The sequence below is a fragment of the Tupaia chinensis genome, unplaced genomic scaffold (genome assembly GCF_000334495.1).
Source record: "Tupaia chinensis unplaced genomic scaffold, TupChi_1.0 Scaffold000048_1, whole genome shotgun sequence".
Classification (NCBI taxonomy): domain Eukaryota; kingdom Metazoa; phylum Chordata; class Mammalia; order Scandentia; family Tupaiidae; genus Tupaia; species Tupaia belangeri.
This window is the reverse complement of record NW_006159506.1, coordinates 8,362,821-8,386,452: the sequence shown is the minus strand read 5'-3', so window position 1 is coordinate 8,386,452 and position 23,632 is coordinate 8,362,821. Positions and strand designations below refer to the sequence as shown.

Below are 23,632 nucleotides of genomic sequence, written 5' to 3'. Positions count from 1 at the left end.
GAGGAGAGTGGGGCCAATCACGAAAACCCTAAAAAAAAAAAAAAAAAAAAAAAAAAAAGAGAAAAAGAAACAGTACCAGAGTGCCCCCAGACCTCTCCAGTAGGGCTGGTCCCTGAGTTGGCCATAGGGCTGAATCTGCATGCGGGGTTAAATGGCTCCAGGTGGAGGGCAGTTTCCATTTGTGTTCATGTTTGTTAGGACTGAACACAAGTCCTGACCTCCCATGTCTCCGTCCCTGTGGCAGCCTGAGAGAGGCCATTTCTGCCCGAGAAGCCCATTCTGCCCTCCCCTTGACTCCTGTCTCACGGACACACACGTGGGCGGCAACCCCTGTGCTTCGCCAGAAGGGAAGTTGTTTTTGCTTTCCTCCCTCGTCTCTGTGATCACTGCGTTTCTTGCCGCAGATAGTCCTCATCGCTCTAAACGTGAAAATCTGGGCTTGCTCCTTTTACCAAATGATTGTACAGCCCTGGGTGACCCCATATAAATTTTTTAAATGGATAACTAAACTGACAGCACGTGAGGCATGCCTGGGGAATTCTCCGCCTCAGGATGCTCGTAATGAAAGGAATTGACTGGGGTTAGCAGATGGACACTGCTCGTTTTTTGGCAGTCATTGACAAGTACGCAACACCTCCAGGTGGCTCTCCATGAGCCGCTCTGTGTGGCTCTGTCCCAGATGCCCCATGCGCCGTGGAAGGCTGATGGCTCCTTCCTCCATGGGAAGGTAGCAGGCTGCCAGGTCTGAGGTGGTCCCTTGGCTCTTTCTCCTTGAGATCAAAGGCATGCATTTCATTTATAAATAAAATATTATCTCTTAACAATAGAAACGTAACAGTATCACAAAAAGCTTAGGAATAGAAAGAGGAAAAAACACCCACATGAATCGTCCCAACACCATGATTTATCGGTTTTTAAACTTTACGAAATTGGATTCTATAGACATATCTGTTGTTCTGTATCTACCTATCCCTTATTGCTGTGTAATCTTCCCTAGTTACCCTTTCAATTGATGTATAATATTCTGGTAGGATGCTACACCATGAATTATTGAGCTCAACTGTTGACACGTACATGGCTTCCAGCTTTCTATAGTTATTAGGAACCCTGCAAGGTATACTTTTGTGCGTGGAGCTATTTCCGTATTTTGAATTAGCTTCTTATGATAGTGTCCCAGATGTGACATTATTGGGTCAAAGAGTATGAACATTTTTATGGCTTCTAAAACGTATTGCCAGATTGCTTCCCAGAAAAGTGGAACCAGTTTACAATGCCATCACAAAGGCGTTTGTCTCCCAGATGGCCTGCTAGGGTTAGGGCTGCAGCCTGTCACAGCAGGAGAGGAGAGAGCAGTGAGTGTGTGTGTGTGTGTGAGTGTAAGGCTCATTGGTTTGTGTGTGTATTGATTTAAGCTCCAATGACACCATGCGTTGTCCTCATGAATAGGAATACTCTATTGGTTGGTGTCTGATGTCAATATAATAGTCATCCGTGTCAGTGCTTAGTAGCGCAGTGTGTGCTAGACATGGAATAAAGCAAGTTACATGTGTTTCCTGTTTACCCGTAATTCCTGTTTACTGTTAAAAAAGTTGACAAAAGTGAGTTGATGAGAGCATTCAGCCATGGTGATTAGCTTTTTAGTAGCCCTCCATTTTTGGGAAATTCCTAATGATTTGGAGCTCAAGGTAGATGTTGAGGGAGGTTAGTAGGACCAGCAGGGGTAGGGCATGGAAGCATTGAGTCATGTGTTCAGGAGCGTGCGAGACCTGGGAAGCACAAGTCGCCTCATTTCCCCTATAAGGGCAGTCTTTTGGGTGCTGAGCGGAGTTGAGATGGATTTCAAGGTCAGTCTGGGTGCAGTGGAGAAAGTACTGTGATTAATTAGCAATTTGTTCTAGATCTTCCTTACTATAATTCCCTTCCATTCACTTTCTTTCTGATTGGATTATAAACCTTTAGTGTCTTGTGGTCAGTAGATAGTGTAGTGGTTAAGGTGCTGGACTCCCACCTGACTGACTGTGGTTCAAGTCCCGGACTTGATGACTTGCTTTCTCACTTTCCCTGTCCTCCTCTGTCTCTCTTTGATGAGTGCATGTGCCCTATAGTTAATTAAATAATAATAATAGTAAATAAAATTAAATAAATAAGTCTTAAAAAATATTTAGTGTCTTCAAGTAGGGACTGTGCCTCTTAAAATTATTATTTTTAAAAGAATTATTATTTATTATTATTTTTTAACTTGCTACAGGGCAAGTATGCTCAGGAGAGAGAGAGAGTGTATGAAAAATTAAGCCTCCATGTCCAGGACTCAAACTGTGGTCTACCATCCAGGAGTCCAGTGCCTTAAGGACTATGCTACCTGTTGGCTCCAAATTATTATTTTTTTATCCACTCCCTGAAGTGTCTAGCACATTGTTTTGTAGATGATGTGTGTATGTTGTAGTTTTGTGTTTATTGACTGAATGAATGCAATAATCAGGGAACTTAGTACTTGATTGTGATGGCCCCAGGCGTTCTGCCAAAGTCCTGTGTCTTAGTAATGGGATCTCACAGTCCTGCGCTCACATGTGGAACTACCAGCAAACTTTGTAGGGATAAAGGAAGAGGGAATTTCAGCTGAGAAATTTCAGAGGGAAAGAACCTTTGACTTCTCTGTGTAACCTGCCAAATCATCCAATGGGACTGCCTTCTTTTACAGATGAGGAAACTGAGCCATTAGACTAAAGTGTGTTCCCCAAGGTCACATAGCTAATGGATAACTAGGAACGCCAAGCCAGTCTCTGGATCCCTGGTCTGGGGGTCTTTCTTTTCTTTTTTTTTTTTTTTTTTTGAGAGGTTTTTGCTATAGGGCGCATGGGCTCGCCAGACAGACAGAGAGAGAGACAGCGAGACAGAAAGTGAGAAATCACCCCCCAGGGGGGATGGCCACGCTGCAATCCCTTCTCCTGCATTTCCTCTCGGGATCTTGGGCACGCACGTGCACACACGTGCCCGGCGTGAGTTTTAAGCCACAGGGTCCGGGACATGAACCGCAGTCAATTACATGGGAGTCCAGCGACATAACCATTACGCTAACTGCTGGTCCCACTAATGCGAGTCTTTCTTATTGTGGCGTTTTGGGAGAATGTGCGGAGCTTACTTTTCTTACACCCCCTCCCCTCCATGATCTCTACAGATGTGTAGAGAAACTTGGAAGTTTCTTTGCCGTATAACCATATGGTCTTTGCTCTTATAACTGAATAGAAAAGCGTTTAGAGATTGTGACCTCAATGCAATAGGCTGATAGAGATCCAGACAGCTGAAGGCCTTGAAATTTATATTGAGTGCCGAGAGATGATGTGGTATCGAATCATAATAGGTTCCATACAAAATGACAGCTTTGTGTTTTCTCCAAGCTTGAATATAAACTTAATTTTTTTTTATTTTAAAGGGAGAATGTACAATGTAAAATATGGTATATGATTTGAGTGCATACCTGCCATAATTGTGATTCCAATAAAACTCTCATTATGGTCCAAATGCCCAGAGTTGAGATTTAAGGTTGTCCAAGGGAGTGTTAACTTTGAGCGTCTTGATTTCTCTTGTGTGACTGACTGAAAGCTCAACCTCAGTATCACGTTTTTGTTTTTTCCCCTTTCTTTCCCTCACTCCTCACCTCCATTATGATGAACGCTTTTGGTTGCATGGTTGAAATTCTGAAGTTAAATGCACTAATAGTAAGGGAGGTATTCATGGTGAATGTCAAATGAAATGACTGAGGAGACAAAGCAAGAGAGAGAATTCAATCTGTTGTTTTTTTTAACAGCCAAGTGATGGGTGTCTGGGGATTTGAATGATTTGTAGATGACTGGAACTTGTTCATTCAGTGATGACTTGAGGTCCCGTGAAAATGATGTTAACCTCCTAAGCTGTCAGTAGTTAAGCTACTGGGTAATTAGGTTTGGGATTTATGGGTATTTACATTTCAGAGGGCTTTTACTGTGTTTCTGTAACTTGGATTAGAAATGGCTGTCCTTGATATGACTGAATAGTTTATGTGTGGTGCAACAGTGTTGAAGCCACTTAAACACCCCAGTATGTCCCATTATGTAGGCTGCCTTCTTCCCGAGGGTTCACAAAGATGATCTGGTTAGTCCTACCTGTGGACTAGTTGGTTGGATAATTTTTCCTTTGCTTCTCTAGTAAGCTGGCTCTTTACTGTCTTATATGCAATAACCAGTAAAATGTCTATAAAGTAAAAGGAAATTAAAAGCGTCTTACTAACTTCCTATTGATAAATATTTTGCTAGATTATGATAATATAGGTACCTTTTGACTTTGCTTGGTCTCAAAAGAATGAACATTTTCCTCCCTGATAAAGGAAATACAAGCTTCTTTTAAAAAATTGAGAAATACAGAAAAATTGAAAGAAGAGAGTAAACCTACCCAAGTCTTGCCTACCTGAATGCAAACCACTTACAACATATTTTCTTTTATTCTATACATAATTGTATGTGGTTGTAATCAGCTCTGTTATAATTTCTGTAAAGTTTACATTTTGAAAATTAAGTATTTTCTGGTTGTCATTTAATATCTTTTACAGAAGATTAATTTTTCATTGAGGGGCATTTATTAAATGTTTACTTGTTCTTTCCTGTCTTGGCAAGTGGCTAGGCCTTTTTTTTTTTTTTTTTTTGAATGCCAGAAGGTGTGTGCCTATGTCAGAGATAGAGAGAGAGAGAGAGAGAAAGTGAGACAGAAGGAAAGAGAGGAAGCCTGGGTGAAGCCTCCTTACACTTCAATGCCCTTTCCTCCAGTCCACCTTCCTGTCAGGATTCTGAGCACATCTACAAACATGCCTAGCCATCAGCCTGGGATTTGAACCATAGTCAGCCATGCAGGGTTCCAGGAAGCTTCACATAGCACTTAACCACTGTGCGACAGGGCTAGCCCTTGGTCCTTTTCCATCCGTGAGGTGTCTGTGGCTGTGGTGCTGCCCCTCGGTAGCCGTGACTGTCTGGGGCTTTCTGCAGTCCATGATGGCCAGGCTCCCTCTCACATTTGAGTCATTGCTCTGATCTGCTTCTGTATTTTCCAGATGATAAATGATCTTCTAGTGAGCTTTCTATACATAATTTTTTTTTTTTTTTGAGAGAGGTTTTCGCTATAGGGCACGTGCGCTCGCCAGACAGACAGAGAGAGACATAGAGACACAAAGCGAGAAATCACCCCCCAGAGGGGATGGTCATGCCGCAATCCCTTCTCCTCCCATTCTCCTCTTGGGATCTTGGGCACGCACGCACACGTGCCCGGCGTGAGTTTTAAGCCACCGGGTCCGGGACGCGAACCGTGGTCGACTACGTGGGAGTCTAGCGACATAGCCATTACGCTAACTGCTGGTTCCCTGTGCATAATTCTATGTATGAGGAGACTTCAAGAAGTTTGTGGAAAATTGAATAAAGGTATGAGTTTCTTTGCGTGTAGAAATATTTTGAAACTCATGCATAATTTTTTCATAATACACATTTTCCATAAAGTCTTATAAACCCTGCTAATGTACTTAGAACGAGTTGGTAGTGAATTTTCCTAGAGTGGAATTTTGAACAAAAAAGAAAAAGAATGTTTTACATACACAAGCACATACATACACACAGTTTAATATTTCATTGTATATCATGTTTTCCAGAAGTTGATACTAGTATATCAAATATGTGAAACTAGCCATATACTATCCATAGCCTCTGATATTATTGCTGTTTTAACTTTGTTTACTTGATAAGAGAAAAGATGACATTGAGATTTTATTTTTAGAATTATTTTTTATTTAACTTTATTTAGTATTATTATCATTATTATTTTCCAGTTTGATCAGAGAGAGACAGAGACTGAGAGGAAGTGAGAAAGCAAGCCCAAGCCACCAGGTCCGAGACTTGAACCATGGTCGGCCATGTGGAAGTCCAGTGCCTTTAACCACCATGCCACTTGCCGGCCCGACATTGAGATTTAAATTTCTTTGCTTAGCAGTAGAGTTGACTATTTCAGCACACAGGTATTATCTTCTTGCTTTTCTATTGTGCGAATAACCTCATCTTGACATTGACGCAGGAGTGGGTAGGAAGGGGTGGTGCCTATCAGAGTCTCAGTGACGTGTGTAGGGTTAGGATGCAGAGCTGTCCTATAGCTTTGATCTTGATGCAGCCTGGCAGGCAAGCAATTCCACCGTCTGCATTGCTTCAAGAGATGAGAATCTTTTTTTTTTTTTTTTAATTTTAAGAATTATTTTATTTGATAATATTATTATTATTAGAGAAAGACAGAAAGAGAGAGGGAAGTGAGAAAGCAAGCCACCAGGTCCAGGACTCAAACTATGGTAGGCCATGTGGGAGTCCAGGCCCCCAACCTCCACACCACCTGCTGGCCCCTTTTTTCTTTTCTTTCTTTCTTTTTTTTCTCTTTCTTTTCTTTTCTTTTTAATTTTGTTTTAGAGAGTTTTTGGTTTTTTTTTTTTTTTTTTTTTTTGTTTACTATAGGGTGCATGTGCTCACTGGACAGACAGACAGAGTAAGTGAAATAACATCACTCCCAGAGAGTATGGTCACACTGTAATTCCTTCTCCATTCTCCTCTCTGGAGTTTAGGCATGCATGCACACGTGCCTAGCGTCAGTTTCAAGCCTCCAGTCCAGGACTTGAACCGTGGTCAGCCATGTGGGAATCTACCACCTTAACTATCACACCACTTGCTGACCCCTCTTGTTTTTTTAACCAGAGGGTACATAAGCTTGCCAGAGGGATTCAGAAGGAGACAAGGACAGAGGGAAAATAAGCAGTGTGACCACTCCCCACAAAGGGGTAATCACACTGTATTCCTTCCTCCTTCATCTCTCCTTCTTCAGGGAGTTTGGACACACACATACACGTGCCTGAAGTGTTTTTCAAGCCACCAGGTCCAGGACTGGAACCGTGCAGTCAGTTCTGTGGGATCCAACCACCTTAACCACCATGCCAACCAGCTGGCCTGATGTATTTTTAAAAAAGTATAATAATTTGCCAAGAAAACGGCTCTGTAATGATTTGCATCCTGATGCAAATTGGAAATGAATTTTCCTGTTAAGAAATGCTTCGTTGCCTCTTGGGGAAGAAATCTGGAGAGGGAGTTTAGAATTTTATGCTGTGCCTATGTATTACCTATCCAACAAAATGTGTTTTAAAATAAGTTTCATATGACAGCCAAAATGATATAGTGCCTCTGGAAAAATTTTGCATGAAATATGTGGAAGACATATATGAAGGAAACTTTAAAACTCTAAGATATTTGATGGAAGAGTCAGAGAAATGGAAAAAGGAAGAGGTTATAAAGGAAGACTCTATACTGAGAGGTGTCAGTGGTCTATAAATGAATCTTTAATAACAACGTAATACCAATTTAAAGAGCAGTAGGATTTTGTTACCGTTGTTGGAGAGAGCGTTTTGGCAAAACGATACAAAAATCTATCTTGAAAAGTAAGATTCTGAGAATAAACTGGAAAGTTCTAAAAGAGATAAGTAGTGAGGAGCAACAAGATTTACCAGATGTTAGATACATTATGAAGCTATAATTAATTAAACATTAGAACTGAATAATTTAGACCTCTCGTTGCAGAAGAAGAAATAGGCAAACAGATCAATGGAACAAAATATTGTTCAGAAATACATCTGAAGCGGACCAGATATTAGATTATGATAACGATGTTTTCAAATCATTAGGGAGAATAGATTTTCCAATCATTTAAATGTTTAGGGAAACAAGACTAAACAAAATGCATTATCTCAATTTCACTCTTTATACCCAGGCAAATTCCAGATAGAGCAAAGATTTAAAGATACAAACATGAAGAAAGTTAAACTTCTAAGAGAAAATATGGATAGATTCAATAATGGTTTTAGAGCGGTGGAAAAAACCTTTGTCTAAGCAATATATACATCTCAAAGGTTGTAAAGATCTGTATGTTTAATTGTATAAAGTTTAGGTTGGGAGCCGGCCGGTGGTGTGGTGGTTAAGGAGACTGGATCCCACGTGGTTGACTTTACAGTTCACGTCCCAGGCCCATCCACTTGCAAAACATGCCAGGCACATGTGTGCGTGTATGTGCCCCAAATCTCAATTGGAGAATGGAGGAGGAGAGATTATGGTGTGGCCATTCCTTTCTACGGGAATGATTTCTGACTTTTTCCTCTCTCTTTTCCTCCCTCTCTCTGGCCAGTGCACACACCCTATAGCAAAAACTAAGAAAAAATAATGAGGTTTGTTTGGACCAGCAGGTGGCGTGACCAGGTGGTGTGGTTAAGGTAGTTAGGTTCTACATGGTCAACTTTGCAGTTTGAGTCTCCCACCTGACAGCTTGGAAAACATGCTGGGCGTGTGACCTGAGGGTGGAATGAAGAAGAAGGGATTGGGCATGGCCATCCTCCCTGGGGGGAGAGATTTCTCACTTTCTCTCTCTTACTCTCTGTTGAGCATATGTGTACCCTATAGCAGACACTAAAAAAGAAAAAAATAATAATAGCACAAATAAACTTTTAAAAATACATCAATTAGGCTCTCTCTACTTATAAAAGGTTAGGTTTAAGGAAAATCTACAAAGGTAGTCAAAAGATTAGCCACAAACTGGCAACTGTTTGTAACACACATGATCAAGAAATAGTTATCAGTAACAGTCTTAATTTGAAAAGAATTCATAGAAATAAGTAATTAAAAAGCTGCTCAATCTAAGGTTTGTGTACGTGGGTATGGGCGGGGAGAGAGTGAATTTGTAATTTAAGGGAAAAAAATGTCCAAATACCGCAAAAAAGCAAATGAAGGGCCAATGGGTGGCGTGGTAGTTAAGGGTGCTGCATTCTCACGTCCACAGTTTGAGTCCCAGACCTGGTGGCTTTCTTTCTCACTTTCCCTCTCTCTCTCTCTTTGTCCCTTCTTTGGCCAAATTAAAATAAACAAATAAATAAATAAAGTTAAATAACAAAACATTAAATGCAAGCAATTGAAACGTGCAGCTTTGAGTCAGTAAATCATATTTTTGGCTAGTTTGGTTAAAAACCCCAAAACCTCTAAGAGCTTATGAGAAATTATACTAACAGAAACTCCACCACCAAAATGTAAGATCCACAGAGGCCTTGTAAGTAATCTGAGTTGCTGCTATATTCTGAAAGTATAGAACTGTAAAAAATCAACAGAAGTGTGGGGACCAGCAGTTAGTGTATGGCTACGTCGCTGGACTCCCATGTAGTCAACCGCGGTTTGTGTCCTGGACCCGGTGGCTTAAAAAGATCCCGAGGGGAGAATGGAGGAGAAGGGATTGCGGTGTGGCCATGCCCCCTAGTGGGTGATTTCTTGCTTTCCGTCTCTCTGTGTGTCTGGCGAGTGCATGCGCCCTTTAGCAAAAACCTCCCCCCCCAAAAAAAAAAAAATAATCAACAGAAGTGTGTTGAATGAATGAATGACCATTTTGCTCTTGGTAGAGTAGGTTGAGCCATCCGTCTTGAATGTAGTTTGGCAATATAAAAATAAAATGCATGGCCCTTTTCTCCAGTAATCCCAGCATTGAAAGTTACCTTTCAGGTCAGCTGGTGGCGTGGTGGGTAAGGCGGCCAGATCCTACATGGCTGACGGTGCAGTTTGAGTCCCAATCCCAGTAACTTGAGAAACACACCAAGCACACGTACACGTGTGCCCTGAATTCCGAAAGGAGGGCGGAATGGCGGAGAATGGATCACAGAGTGACCGTTCCCCATGGCAGTTGCTTTCTCACTTTCCCTCTCTCTTTTTCTCTGGCAAGCACATGTATTCTCTTGCAGATTAAAAAAAAAAAATTAAAATAAAAAATCAAATAAAAAAGTTACCTTTCTTCTACACCTGCTACGGATGCTGATGTCAGCACTTTTCAGAGTGAAAACCTAGTAACAGTCAGAGCATGTCAGCGAGGCACTGGTTAAAGAAGCCGTGGCACATCTAAATGATGGTGTAATTTGCAGTCAGTGAGAGTGAGGAGGATCAGTAGGTGCTGTCAGAGAATGAATTCCAATGCTTGTTGCTGTTCAATGAAAAGCAGGATGTGGTTCATGACCCTGTTTGTGTCAAGAATCAAAAGGAATATGTTTTATTGATAGATTAAATAGATGCTTCAGGGGTTCCTTTTGCCCTTTCAAAGAGGATCACAGGAAAGTGTTTCAGCCAAAGTGACAAAAGCGCCTAAGGTGTTGATCGAGGAGGGGTCTTGGTTGAATTGTGTGTGTGTGTGTGTGTGTGTGTGTGTGTGTGTGTGTGTGTGTGTGTATGGTTTGTTTTCTTTCTCTTATTTATTTTTTTGGAGAGGTTTTTGCTATAGGGTGTGTGCACTTGCCAGAAAGACAGAGAAAGACAGAGAGACAGAATGTGAGAAATCACCCCCCGCCCCCCCCAGGGGGAATGGCTATGCTGCAATCCCTTCTCCTCCTTTCTCCTCTCGGGATCTTGGGCACGCATGCACATGCGTCCGACGTGAGTTTAAGCCACCGGGTCCGGAACTCGAACCTCGGTCGACTATGTGGGAGTCCAGCGCCATAGCCATTACGCCATCTGCTGGTCCCTTCTTATTTTTTAATTTAGCAGAGGGTGTGTGTGCTCACCTGAGAGAGACAGAGACAGAGATAGAAAATGAGAAGGCACCCCCTATGGAGCATAGCCATACAGATATCTCTTCTTGGTTTCTCCATCCTTTTGGGATTTGGGGTATGTGTGCATATTCGCTCAGCATGTTTCTCATGCTGCTGGATCTGGAACTCGACCTGCACACTTAATTATGTGGGATACATACACTTTAACCGTATGCTTTAACTACATAGCTTTAACCATGGCTGGCCCATATTCTTACTAATTTTAATTCAACAGGGCTTATCTGAGCATGAGATTATAGGACTTTTTCTTTAGTTTTTGCTTCTCTGTATAAAAACACCCATATACCGGGGGCCGGCAGGTAGAATGTTGATTAAAGGCACTGGATTCCCACATGACCAACCATAGTTTGAGTCCTGGACCTGGCAGCTTGCTTTCTTCCTTTCCCTTTCTCTGTCTCTCTCTGGTCAAATTAAAAAATAATAACAAATGGAATTAAATAAATAACTCTTTAAAACATGCACACACATACTTGTATATACACCTACACAACTTTAATAAATGCTACTTAGAAAAAACTCCTGCAAAATTTTCTTTATTAATTTGTTGTGGTATTGGGCTCAGATCATTTACCCATTTGAGGGAATAAGTCAGTTATTCAGCTTTTCCATGCATCAAAGACTCTACTGACTGTTTTTGGGTTTTATATAATACAAACGTATTTATCTACAAAGCAAATTTAGGTACATAAAGCTTCTTGACTTCTAATGAACTTTTTAGATGTGTACAACCTCTGAAACTTGTAGATAATTTAGAAACAAGCAAATAACTCGGGTCCATCTTTTGGAATCAACTCAGATTATGAATGAACCTATAATCCTTCTGAATGCAGTTTTTTTTTTTTTTGGAGAGGTTCTTGCTATAAGGCACATGCACTTGCCAGACAGACAGAGAGAGACAGAGAGACAGAAAGCGAGAAATCACCCCCCAGGGGGAATGGCCATGCCACAATCCTTTTTCCTCCATTCTCCTCTCGGAATCTTGGGCATGCACGCACATATGCCTGGAGTGAGTTTAAGCCACTGGGTCCAGGACTCGAACTGCGGTCGACTACGTGGGAGTCCAGCGACATAGCCATTATGCCAACTGCTGGTCCCCTGAACACAGTTTTAATTCAAAAGGATGACAGTTTCATTCATTGCATTTGTTTATCCCCAGAAATTAAAGTCTAAAAATTTCAATAAGAATTTCTTCTGGGCTTTGCTTACTATGAATCAATAACTGGTCTCATAACTTTCATTTGTATGGTACTTTTGTTTCACGAGAGTTTTTTTTCTGACACTTTCACTCAGGCTTCATGACAGCTCTGAGATGTAATCTGGGAATTGGCTTGATTATCTGAGGGCTTATTGTTTGCTATTTGATAACAATATTGCCAGCCTAGAAAAGAGAGGGACAATGGTGCAGAATATTAGCATAAGAGAGCAGAGTAAAAAAAAAGGAATAGAAAAGATTTGGTTTATCTCTGTAGCTGCTGAAGATGTTGAGGAGGGTTTTGAAAAGTAGGTTGATTCCCAGGATGTGCTAGAAAGTGTGGGACTCTATTCTTGCCCTCTGCTCCTTACTGTTCCCTAAAGAGTTCTCTCTCAGGTTTTTTAGACCACAGTCCCAAATATAAACTTTATGGTGTCCAACCTGGATCTAAATAAGAATGAGTGCTTACTATCTGAATTCCTACAGTAAGTGCTGGAGACCCCGTGTGGAACAACAGAGGCACAGTCCCTTCCTGGGGAGCTGACATCTGGCACTTCCTGTTGGTGATTTGCAGCCAGCAAGGTGGACATACCCTGCTCCCTAAGAACCTGATGTCTAGTAGGGGATACCCTCAGGTCTGCAGGCCATCCTCCCTCCTGGTACTCAGTAGTGTAATAGGGGAAGTATGAGTTGCTAGAGAGCACACGGGCATGGCATCTAACCTAGATTTGAGGATTCAGGGAGTGTGTGTGTGTGTGTGTGTGTATTTAGAAGCTAGTATTAGTGCAAAACAAACAACAAAATCTAAACAAGCAACACCCTGAAACATCAGTATCACTTACACAGATGGTGAAATATTGCAGGATCATCTGAATGCCATGGCAGAAGTTCACTCACCCCTTGCCATCAGGCATCTTTCCGGCAGGGTCCCAGATTGCCTGCCTGCTGAGAGTTGCCCATACCCAGAGAGACTGCCAGCAGCCCGTTCTGTTTTCCTGGTCATTTCCTAAATTACGGTTGGTTTTATCCTTTGCTCTTTAGCTCATCCATGAACATTTATTGGATACAGGCCAGTTGGTACAGCACCGTACTTTAGCATCTTAGCTGGTTCTCAGACGTATTCATGATTTATGCATCACAACTTTCTTTTCTTTCTTTTTTTTTTTTTTGTGTAAAGGCTTTGGCCAGGTTGCATGTGCTTGCTGGAGAGAGAGACAGAGACAGAGACAGAGACAGAGACAGACAGACAGTGAGCAGGGAAAGTGAAAAATCACTCCCCCCAGGGGGGATAGCCACGACGCAATTTCTTCTCCATCCAGGATCTTGGTCCATTCTCCTCACAGGATATTGGACACACGCACCCGCCTGAGGTTCAGGCCACTAGATCCAGGACTTGAAATGTGGTCAGTCCTGTGGGAGTCCAGGGACGTAACCACTACCCCACCTACTGGCCCTCACATCACAACTTTCACATCATCAATTTGCTTATATTGCCATTTAATGCGTGTTTTCTTTTTTTGGTAACTTGACTGGGTATCCCGAGGAGCAGTTATCTTTTACGGAGTTCTTTTAGAACTTTACTGTAAGTTGAGTTGAGCTATTCTGGGAAGTAGATTTGCACAAGTCTCAATGGGGGGAGGAGTGTTCCAGAGGGAAGGAATGCTTCCTGGAGTCTTGCTTGAAAGAAAGCCTGAGAAGCTATTGACAAAGGGGGAAATAGTTGAGGTGGAAATAGTTCAGGCGGAATGGCTTATGTTGGTACTGGGGGTGGTAATAGATAAGTCTAGAGAGGAAAGCAGGGGTTGGTTTAGTGATTCCCAAACCTTGTTGCAAGTTAGAATCACCTGGGAATTTAAAAATTAAATAAATAGAAGAAGATACGGATGCTTCGCTCCCATCCACAGACACTGTGACTTAATTGGTATGTGGTATGCCAGACCACTGGGAATTTTAAAAGCTTCTCATACCTCAATGTTTGACAAAACTTGGGACCCTCCAAGTCAGTTAATAAGGGCCTTCTAAATTATGCTAAAGCATTTGGGTTTCATCCATAGAGAGATTTATGACATTGAGGAGGCACTGAATGACTTTAACCAGCAGAGTGGCTGCGTGGCTGCAAGATTTTAACCAACGGATCTGCAAATTAGGAAGTTCATTCCAATTGCTCAGCAGGTCAAGATTGGAGACAGTGAAACCAGTTAGGGGATGGGGATGTTGGGTGAGGGAGAGTGACTAGTTGAGGTGTTGATCCCGGTGACTGGAAGAGGGGTGGGAAAGGTTGAGGTGGGGGGGAGGAGGATTGGTTCTTTGTTGAGCAGGGATCAACCCCCACTCTGCTGAATCAGAGTGGCCAGCTGTGCTGATTTTTCCTTCCAAGAACCAACTGAGGAGATCCATCCGCTGTCTTCGAAGCGCTAAGCACTTACCTTATACACACTGCCTGTCGTGCTCTGGCATAGGTGGCATCTTTTCTTTTTTCTTCCAGCTGGAAGTGGGATTTCTGCGTGGGCATGATTAAGGAAAGGAAACACAATGGAAACTCATGAGTGCGAGGGTGGGGGGCTATGGTTGAGGATGTTTTTAACCCCACAGGCACTCAGGATGAGCAACTTCTCAGCCACCCTGTCTTCAGATTCATCTGCATTAAACTTGAGAAGCTTGAGAAAAGCTCCATTCAACTTAAGAAAGCCCCACTTCTTATTTTTAAAAATAAATATTTGTTTAATTTTATTTTTCATTCATTTATTTTTTTAATTTGACCAGGGAGAGATACAGATGGGGGGCGGGGGGAGTGAGAAAGCACGCCACCAGGCCCAAGATTTGAACATATGAGAGTATCCATCGTCTTAACCACCATGCCACCACCATGCCACCTGCTGGTCCCAAGAAAGCCCCGCTTCTTTGAGATGTAGATCTTTTTTTTCTAGTGGTCAAGGAACTTGAACTTGGCTCTGTGTAGGTTCTCAGTCACACACCTCTTGTTTTGCAGTGTGGTGGGAATGGATGTGATGACTTGGCCAATGTGAAGTACGGCCACTATGCCCTCGGGCTTTCCCCATCCGGAGCTCAGCTGGGGACAGCAGGTCAGAGCGCTGAACAGCTATTTGAAAAGCTGTCTTCAAGGTCCCTTAGGGGCGGCTCACACAAGCAGCAGGCTTCAGGCACTACAGAGGAAGCCGCTGTTTTCTAAGAGATGGTGTCTTGTGCTTCCTTAGTTGGAGCAACTATTTTTTTTCTCTGATGATTAATAATCTCGTATGCCTCATTTGGGTGAATGATCTGTGTCCCTACTTGAGGGGGGTTCTCCTCATACTGGTGATCATGGAGGTCCTGGTAGAAGGGGATCACTCTGACTCACTGGCATCTTAAGAGTTTCCGTTCCTTTTGGCAAAGAATAAGAGGTACATGAGGAAATAGATTTCTGTATTCTTTCATATAATCGAATTGAACATTTTTATCCCCCCTTTTCATTTTTTATTCATTTGGTATAGGGTGCATGCATTCAGCAGTTAGAGAGAGAGAGAGAGAGGAGAGAGAGAAATTGCCCCGCAGCAGGGATGGCTGTGTTGCTGTCTTTTTTCCTCCATTCTCTTCTTTTGATTTTGGGCACACACACTCATGCACCCCGAGTATTTTTTCAAGCCATGGGGTCCAAAACTCAGATCGTGCAGTCGGCCATGTGGGATCCCGCTGCCTTAACCACCACACTACTGGCTGGACCTTTATCATCTTTTTTTTCTTTTTTTAATCTGAAAAGGTTTTGGAGAGATGCAAGGCAAATTTAATACAGCAATCTGGAGTCCTTTGAGAATATATAACCTCTGCAAGAAAAGTTCAGTTGGTTCTATGCAGTTGGAGTTTTCTCAAATCCAGTACACAAAAATACCCATTTAGATCATTGACATATTCCAGGTGGAGGTCATTAATTGGTGGTTGATGATTTTGCTAATAGATTTTTTTCTTTTTTTGCTTTGGGAAAAAAGATGTCTTTAATGATTTTTTTTTTTTCAATAAAGTAAGTTTTTTTTTCTTTTCTTGGTACTGGGTCAGCTTTTTTTTTTTTTTTTTTTGAGTTTTTGTCACAGGGTGCACAAGTGCTTGCTAGAGAGAGACAGAAACAGAGAGAGAGAAAGTAATAAATCACTCCCTAGGAAGGATGGCTATGCTGGTTGTCCTCCTTTCTCCTCTTGGGATTTTGGGCATGTGTGCATGTGTGCCCTGTGTGCTTTTCAAGCCGCAGGGTTTAGGTCTTGAAACTGCAGTTGGACATGTGGGAATCTAGCACCTTAACCACCAGGCCACCTGCTGGCCCTTGGATCAGCTCTTTAGGGTGCTCTGAGAATAGAACCTATGCCTCCCATGTGGCCTCAGGTTGCTGAGTCGTATCATTACCTGCCTCACACTACTGTGGCTGAGCATGTAAAGTAAGGGATTTTGTTTCTTTCTTTTTTTTTTTTTTTTTGCCAGAGAGGTATATGCACTTGCTAGAAAGAGACAGAGAGAGGGAGATGGGGAAAGCACCCCAAAGTGGAGCATGGTCATAATGCAATCCCTTCTCCTCTATTTCTGCCCCCTTTAGGGATTTGGGGCAGATACCCACAAGTACCTGGCATGTTTTCAAGCCTCTAGGGTTGGGATTTGAGCTGCAGTCAGCCATGTTGGATTTGGCTCCCTGAACCAACCGCATGGCCACAGGGCTGACCCTGTACAGTAATGGCTTCTGTGTTATTAAATTGTTTGGATTTCAGCAATAATCTTTTAGAATAAAGAACAGCGTGTCTAGGTTTTCTGTAAGGTTGTGATGTTATGAGAACCTTAGGCAAGCATTAGTAATGATTAAGGCCTTCCATACTCCTCCACAATGCTAGATAATGTCAAAGAGAATCCTCCTGTGTGCATGCACTGTCTGTCTTTTTCCCATTATTGTGGCTTTGATATAAAATTTTCCCATCTCCTTCTTTGCATGCAGTGCCTATAGAACCCCATAGTAAACCAAAACCCAGTAACTGGCCCTGCCTCAGAGACACAGGCAGTGTTGTACTGAACTGCAGTGCTGGAAGCCGCATGGCCAACTGCAGGTTTGGATCCCACGTGACTTAACTATGCATGCTCAAGGGACCAGCAGTTAGCGTAATGGCTATGATGCTGGACTCCCATGTAGTTGACTGCGGTTTGCGTCTTGGACCTGGTGACTTAAACTCGCACCGGGTGCGTGTGCGTGCATGCCCAAGATCCCAAGAGGAGAATGGAAGAGAAGGGATTGCGGCGGATTTCTCGCTTTCTGTCTCTCTGTCTCTCTCTGTCTTTATGGCGAGTGCATGCGTCCTATAGCAAAAACCTCTCAAAAAAAAAAAAATTATGTGTGCTCAAGATTGTGATGAGCTAGCGGGCTATGGGGAGGGGGTCACAACGTGATGACCCTGCTAAAGGTGCCTTTCTCTCATTCACTTTCTTTCTCATGAATAAAACAAAACAAAACAGAACCCTGTTAGTATCATTTTGGTCTATTACCCTGAATGTGATTCTAAACTCATAAATTATATGTAATGATATTGTCTATAGATTTAGGTAGACAAATGAATACGTTTTAAAGCCCAAAGTCACAGGATAAAATGGAAAATTCCTTTGATGGGGAGAAAACGGAGCAAAGAGAAATGATCAAAACACAATCTGAAAAAGAAACCCATCCTCTCAGACACAGCAAGACCTTCATATTAAATATTTGCTATAAAGTAATATCCCTCTCCCACTTTTCAAAGAAAGAATAATGGGACACCAGCAATAAAGCATCTATTTCCCAAAGCACCAAAATCTACCGTTGGCAACGTAGTGTTTTTTAGTATATGTGCTGCCGAAGCGAGCACTAACGTAGTGTTTTGAAAAGGAATTTTTTCGTTTGTTTTATTTCTCAAGGGTAGATCGATTATTTTAGAGAAGGGAGGAACAGAGGGGACCAAATTACTAACACATTTGTGATGGGTTGGTTATAAATGCATGTTCGGAGGCAAATGGCCATGATAAACTACCATCTAGGACACCGCTCTATTTAAATGAAGTCATTTGCCTCCTGCTACCTTACAGGGTGTCAACAGATGAGTCATGCATGAGGAGAGACGCTTATATGGCTGGTGTCCACTCTGTCATCTTGCAGGAGTTTCATAACGGAGAGGGTTGTCAGTGGCTGTCCAGATGCTTAACAGGCTATCTTAACTGACTGATGGAGCCATATCCATGTTGGCTGACATCTGGTTTGAGAAGTTATTTATATATATAAAAAAAAGGATGGTTATGATCAAAACAGCAAGAGAGATTTTAAATGTCAGCTGCACTGGGAACGATTCACCTAGGGGCACTGGTAGTGTAAGAGGGATTAGAAACTTCTCTGAACATTTTTTATGTGCTCAATGTATTTTTTCCCCCTACTATAATAGTACTTTCAAATAGCATGTTACATGAAAACTCATGAGGCAAACCCACATTTTCAAAGTTGTGAACATTTTTGTAATGGAGGACCACAAAACGACCAGAACAATATGTTAATGAGCCAAAAAATTTAATGAGAGAATAAATACATAAAGAGTTGGAAGTCTGGGGACCAGCAGTTAGCATAATGGCTATGTCGCTGGACTCTCACGTAGTTGACTGCGGTTCGTGTCCCAGACCCGGTGGCTTAAAACTCATCCAGGCGCATGTGCGTGCATGCCCAAGATCCCGAGAGGAGAATGGAGGAAAAGGGATTGTGGCTGTGGCCATCCTCCCTGGGGGGTGATTTCTCGCTTTCTGTCTCTCTCTGTCTCTCTGGCGAGTGCACACGCCCTGTAGCAAAAACCTCTCGAGACAAAACAAAACAAAAACCAAATCAAAACAAAAACCAAATCAAAACAAAACAAAAAACTCATCAGAGAACTGAAGTCAGAGGGTAAATGCTGCCCTGAGCAATAGAGAGATGGGATTCCTAGAATCCCAGTTTACCAGAAAAGGCAGTCCAGGAACCGAGCTGAGTCTTGGATCTGTGTGGTAGGACCGGGCTGCCAGACCACTTCCACTTCTCCATCCCATTCCATTCTGGGCATGAGCATTCGTGTACACACACATACATGTCCGGCATGTTTTTCAAGCCTAAAGGGTAGGGATTTGAGCCGCCGTTGGCCACATGGGATCCGGCTGTCCGTGCATTGCCTAACTGCTGCCAGTGGTGCTCACAGATGCTCATTTAGCAGATCGGGGAATGAGTGCCGAGGAAGGATAAGTAGTCTCTTGAAAGCCATGAAGCTGTTGAGTGGCAGAGCTTACCTGTGAGCTGATGCACTCACCCCCATGCTTGCTGGGCTACCCTGGCTCAGATCTGTCGGTCTCTAAACCCTGGTCTTGCAGTTGCTTTTCCTGCATATTAACAGGAGAGATGAGACTCTGCACCACGACTTGTATTAGTCTTCAGGGCTCCTTGTCAGTGATGTTGTCTGCAACCCCCAAAGCCCTTTTCTGCATGAGCAGGACACAGTCCTGAAGTACGAATTCTGCCTTGAAAATATGAACGGAAAATGAAGCTGCCCCACGTCCTGGAAAGGCAAAGTGTGTACAGAACCATGTTTAGCCTGCAGGATGCCGCCTGTCGGCGCTTCGGTGCAGAATTGGCTCCCTGGTATTAAGCTTTAGGAGGAGGCTCGTCCAGATCTAAATCAGAGGCGAGGCTGGCAAAGTCCCTCCGCGTTGCTCCCCTTCCTCATGTCAACACCTTAGGAGCCAGACAGCAAATGTCTTCAGGAGGAACATTTTTCATGTATTTGAAGTCTGCTTATTAAATTGGCAGAGTGTCTTTCCCTGTCCTAGTCACTTTCTATGAATGCACATAAATCATTTATTTAGGCAGTTAATATTTGGACTTCTGAAGAGGTATTACCTGCATTGTGTCTATAATATGTATAATAGAATTTTTCAAACAAATGTGTTTATTGGGCAGCTACTGTGCGCTAGCGCTAGAAAGTTGAGTTAAAAATGTACTTGTCTTGGGGCTGACAGGTGGCATGGTGGTTGAAGTACTGGACTCCCACATGGCTGAATGCGGTTCAAATCCTGGACCTGGTGGCTTGGTATCTCACTCTCTTTTCTTCCTCTCTCTCTCTCTTTCAAGTCAAATTGAATAATAATAATAATAAATAAAGCAAATCTAAAAAATTAAAAAAGAAATATCGTGTCTTCAAGGAGCGAACATACTATTTGGAGGTTCATTCACTAGCATTTAATCATGCCTAGCATCAAGCAAGTAGTAAAGAAATACCTCTTCTATTTGTCGAATGGTGGCAATAAATACAGTCAAGTGGAGTGTATCAGCGTTCTGGTCAGGGAAGAACTACGTGTACCACAGTGGTCCCTCAGGATTATAATGGCGCTGAAAGACTCCTGTCACCTAGCGACATCATCGCTGTCCTTAATACCACAGCACAACTTATTGCTAATGGAGTTGTGGTGATGCTGATGTGGGTAGACCTGCTGCACTGCCCGCTGTGTAAGAGTATAGCACATACAGTTATATACAGAATATAATACTTGATACTCTTACTCAGTTATGTATTTGCTGTACTTTTTAATCATTATTTTAGAGTATACTCCTTCTACTGAAAAAAATAGTTAGGGTCAGCTGCAATGACAGCAGTAACCCTGCCCTCGGTGATGCTGGACTTCCATGGTCAGGTCCCTGGTTCATGTTCTGAGGTCTCCTGGTAAATGGTTTTGGCTGGCTGAGGGCAGGGGTGGATCAGATTGTGAAGACCCCATTGAGGGTGCCTGTCTGTATGTCTCTTTCTCTTTCATGGAAGAAATAAGTAAATCCAAAAAAAAAAAAAAAAGTAAAATGTAAAACTGTGCTATGGTACACAGGCAGGAGTTTCATATATCCCATGTTTATGGTATTTCTTTTTTATTTTCTTCACGTTTTTCATTTTATTTAATAAATTAAGGTATAGCGTATTTATAACTTAATTTTTTTATGCACTATATTCATGTATATCAGTTAGATTCAAAGAAATCTTTTGCTATAAATGATCTTTTTCCATGGGTTCTTTTGAAAATCTTCGGTTATCTCCTTCTTTTTACATTGGGATTATAGCTAAAGAGGTCGTCAGCAAGAGACTCTTCTTTAGTGTGTTGATTTTGTGCCTCCATTTCCGACCTTCACCACTCTTCTAGTTCTGTATTCGTTCGAGTCTGATGCGCTATTAGAGCTGATCCTCCAATGACATGTGGAGGTTTTCCTGCTCCAGGAAATGAAACCTTTTTGAGTTTCTTGAAATTCTTTAGTTGATCATAATCATTATTTATACCAGATGGTTTTCTTTTTCTTTTTCTTTTCTTTTTTTTTTTTCCCCTTTTGGAGAGGTTTTTGCTATTGGGCACGTACACTCGCCAGAAAGACTGAGAGAGACAGAGAGACAGAAAGTGAAAGATCACCCCCCACGGGGGATGGCCACATTGCAATCCCTACTTCTCCATTCTCCTCTCGGGAACTTGGGCATGCATGCACATGCAACCGGTGTGAATTTAAGCCACCGGGTCTGAGACTTGAACCACGGTCAACTACATGGGAGCCCAGCAACATAGCCATTATGCTAACTGCTGGTCCACCTATACTAGATGCTTTTCTGGTAGTAGAGTTACCAACTACCACGAATCTAAATTCAGTCACTAATACCTTTCTTGGAAGCAACACAGAATCAGCATGAAATTCGTCATTGTTAGATACTTCTTCTTTGGTCCACCATATTGATTCTTTCTTGCTCACGTTTCTTCCTAATTTCACTTTCTTGAGATATTTTAGTATTTTCTGGTACTGATTCATTACTAAAAATGTCATTTGTTTCTATACTCATCTTTGGTCTTTTCCTAATAGTAACATCTTCCTCTTGTTTTTGAACTTTCACTTCTGTTTCTAATTTTGGTTTTGTGTTCTTAAACAACTCTTCCAACACCTCATCTTCTATGACCAAATCATCAATTTCTTTTCTTTCTTTTTTATCTTAGATTTTCTGTAGACGATGATTTATTGTCCAAAATTTTCATACTGGATCTTAAATATGTATCCATACATGAGTTATCTGATTTTTCATCCACTGATTCATTCTGATATAGATGTTGTATTTTTCCACAATGAGGGTGTAGCAGGCTGTGTTCGTTCTAAAAGAGAACAAGATATTTCTATTCTTGCTGATTTAGATGAAAACATTTCTTGATTTTCTTCATCCCTTTCCCTTTTCTTCATAGCTGGCTGAAAGTAGTTTTTAAAAAATTATTTATTTAATTTTATTTATTCATTCCTTTTTTAAAAATTTGACCAGAGCAAGACAGAGAGAGAGAGAGAGAGTGAGAAAGCAAGCCACCAGGTCCGGGACTCAAACCATGGTTGGTCATGTGGGAGTGTCCAGCACCTTAGCCATCACGCCACCTGCTGGTCCTTGAGAGTAGTTTTTGATGAAGTTGGTCTGAGGCTCATGGGAAGATCTCTGCTTTTACTGACACGTGGGAGTTTTATTGGTGAAAGCTGATAGTTTGGGATTTTTGTCCTGGCCATAATTATTGATACTATATCAGTATTAAGAGTTTGTTTGGGGGGCCTTCATTTATAGTGGACGTTTCTTGTGGAAGCATTCTGAATTTTTGTTCTATTCTGGAGGTGTTTTCTTTTGGTCTTTCACTCAAATCCAAACATGTATCTGCTTGCTCTGATTCTGTGTCAGCTACATTTATTGTAGTATTCACTGGGGCACTTGGCATTAGCTTTCCATTGACTGACAAGCATTGCGAAAGGCTTGGCCCTGGAGTCGTCTTTAATCCTGTACTAGACTGGCCCTGAGGATCACGGTAATTGTATACAGTATTTCTTGACTGCATCATTTTCTCTTGTGCTTGATTTAATCTCATGCTCTTTTGTTCATCCTGGTCCTAACAGTAGGAGAAGATTCGGCCGAGGAAGTCAGTGATAGTGATGATCCTGATCAGGTTTTGGCCTAGTCTAATGTGTGTGTTTGTGTCTTAACAAAAGCAATTTTCAAAGTTTGAAAAAAAAAAAAAAACTAAGAAAAATTACAAAGCTTACAGATTGGGGTCAGCAGATGGTGTGATGATTGAGTTGCTGGACTCCCACATAGCCAACCATGGTTTGAGTCCCCAACCCAGCAGCTGGAAAACCATGTCAGATGCATATGTGTGCCAAAAATCCCGATAGGAGAATGGAGGAAAAGGGACTGTGCCATGGTCATCCCCAAGGGGTGATTTCTCACTTTCTCTCTCTTATCTCTTTCATGTGTGTGCACATGCCTTGTGGCAAAAACCTTAAAAAAAAAATTTTTTTTGTGTAGTTAGTTGTGCAACTATTTGTATTTTAAGCTAAGTTATTAAAAGAGTCAAAAAGTTAATAAAATTAAAAATTCATAAAGTAAAAAAGTTATGGTAAGCTAGGTTAATTTATTATTGAAGAAACGTTTTAAAAATATAGCCTAGCTTGGTTTTTTTTTTTTTTTCCTTAATGAGAGAAAGTGAGATAGAGTGTTTACATACCCCTGACAAGGTTTTGACACACCCTAAACCTCCCTGCAGCCTCCCAACCAGTCAGGATCATGGGAGGGTGCTGGGAGACCCAGCATGTTCAGGTCCGCCCGAGATCAGAACCTGACTCTCCCATGTGGCTTCATTATCGCACAGTGGTGCCCTTCCACTTACTGCGTGCATTGCCTATGAAAACAGCAGTAGTATTCTAGGCCTTTGCATTTGCTCACCTT

The 23,632-nt window shown here is 41.9% G+C and overlaps 1 protein-coding gene and 1 pseudogene across 1 annotated transcript in view; one reads left to right on the top strand and one right to left on the bottom strand.

Moving 5' to 3' along the window:
- The window catches only part of FARS2 (phenylalanyl-tRNA synthetase 2, mitochondrial), a 625,214-nt gene that overhangs the window by 68,472 nt on the left and 533,110 nt on the right, over positions 1-23,632 (top strand). The gene's annotated exons all lie outside the window — the stretch shown is intronic.
- Positions 20,937-22,775, bottom strand: LOC102473609 (nibrin pseudogene; annotated as a pseudogene).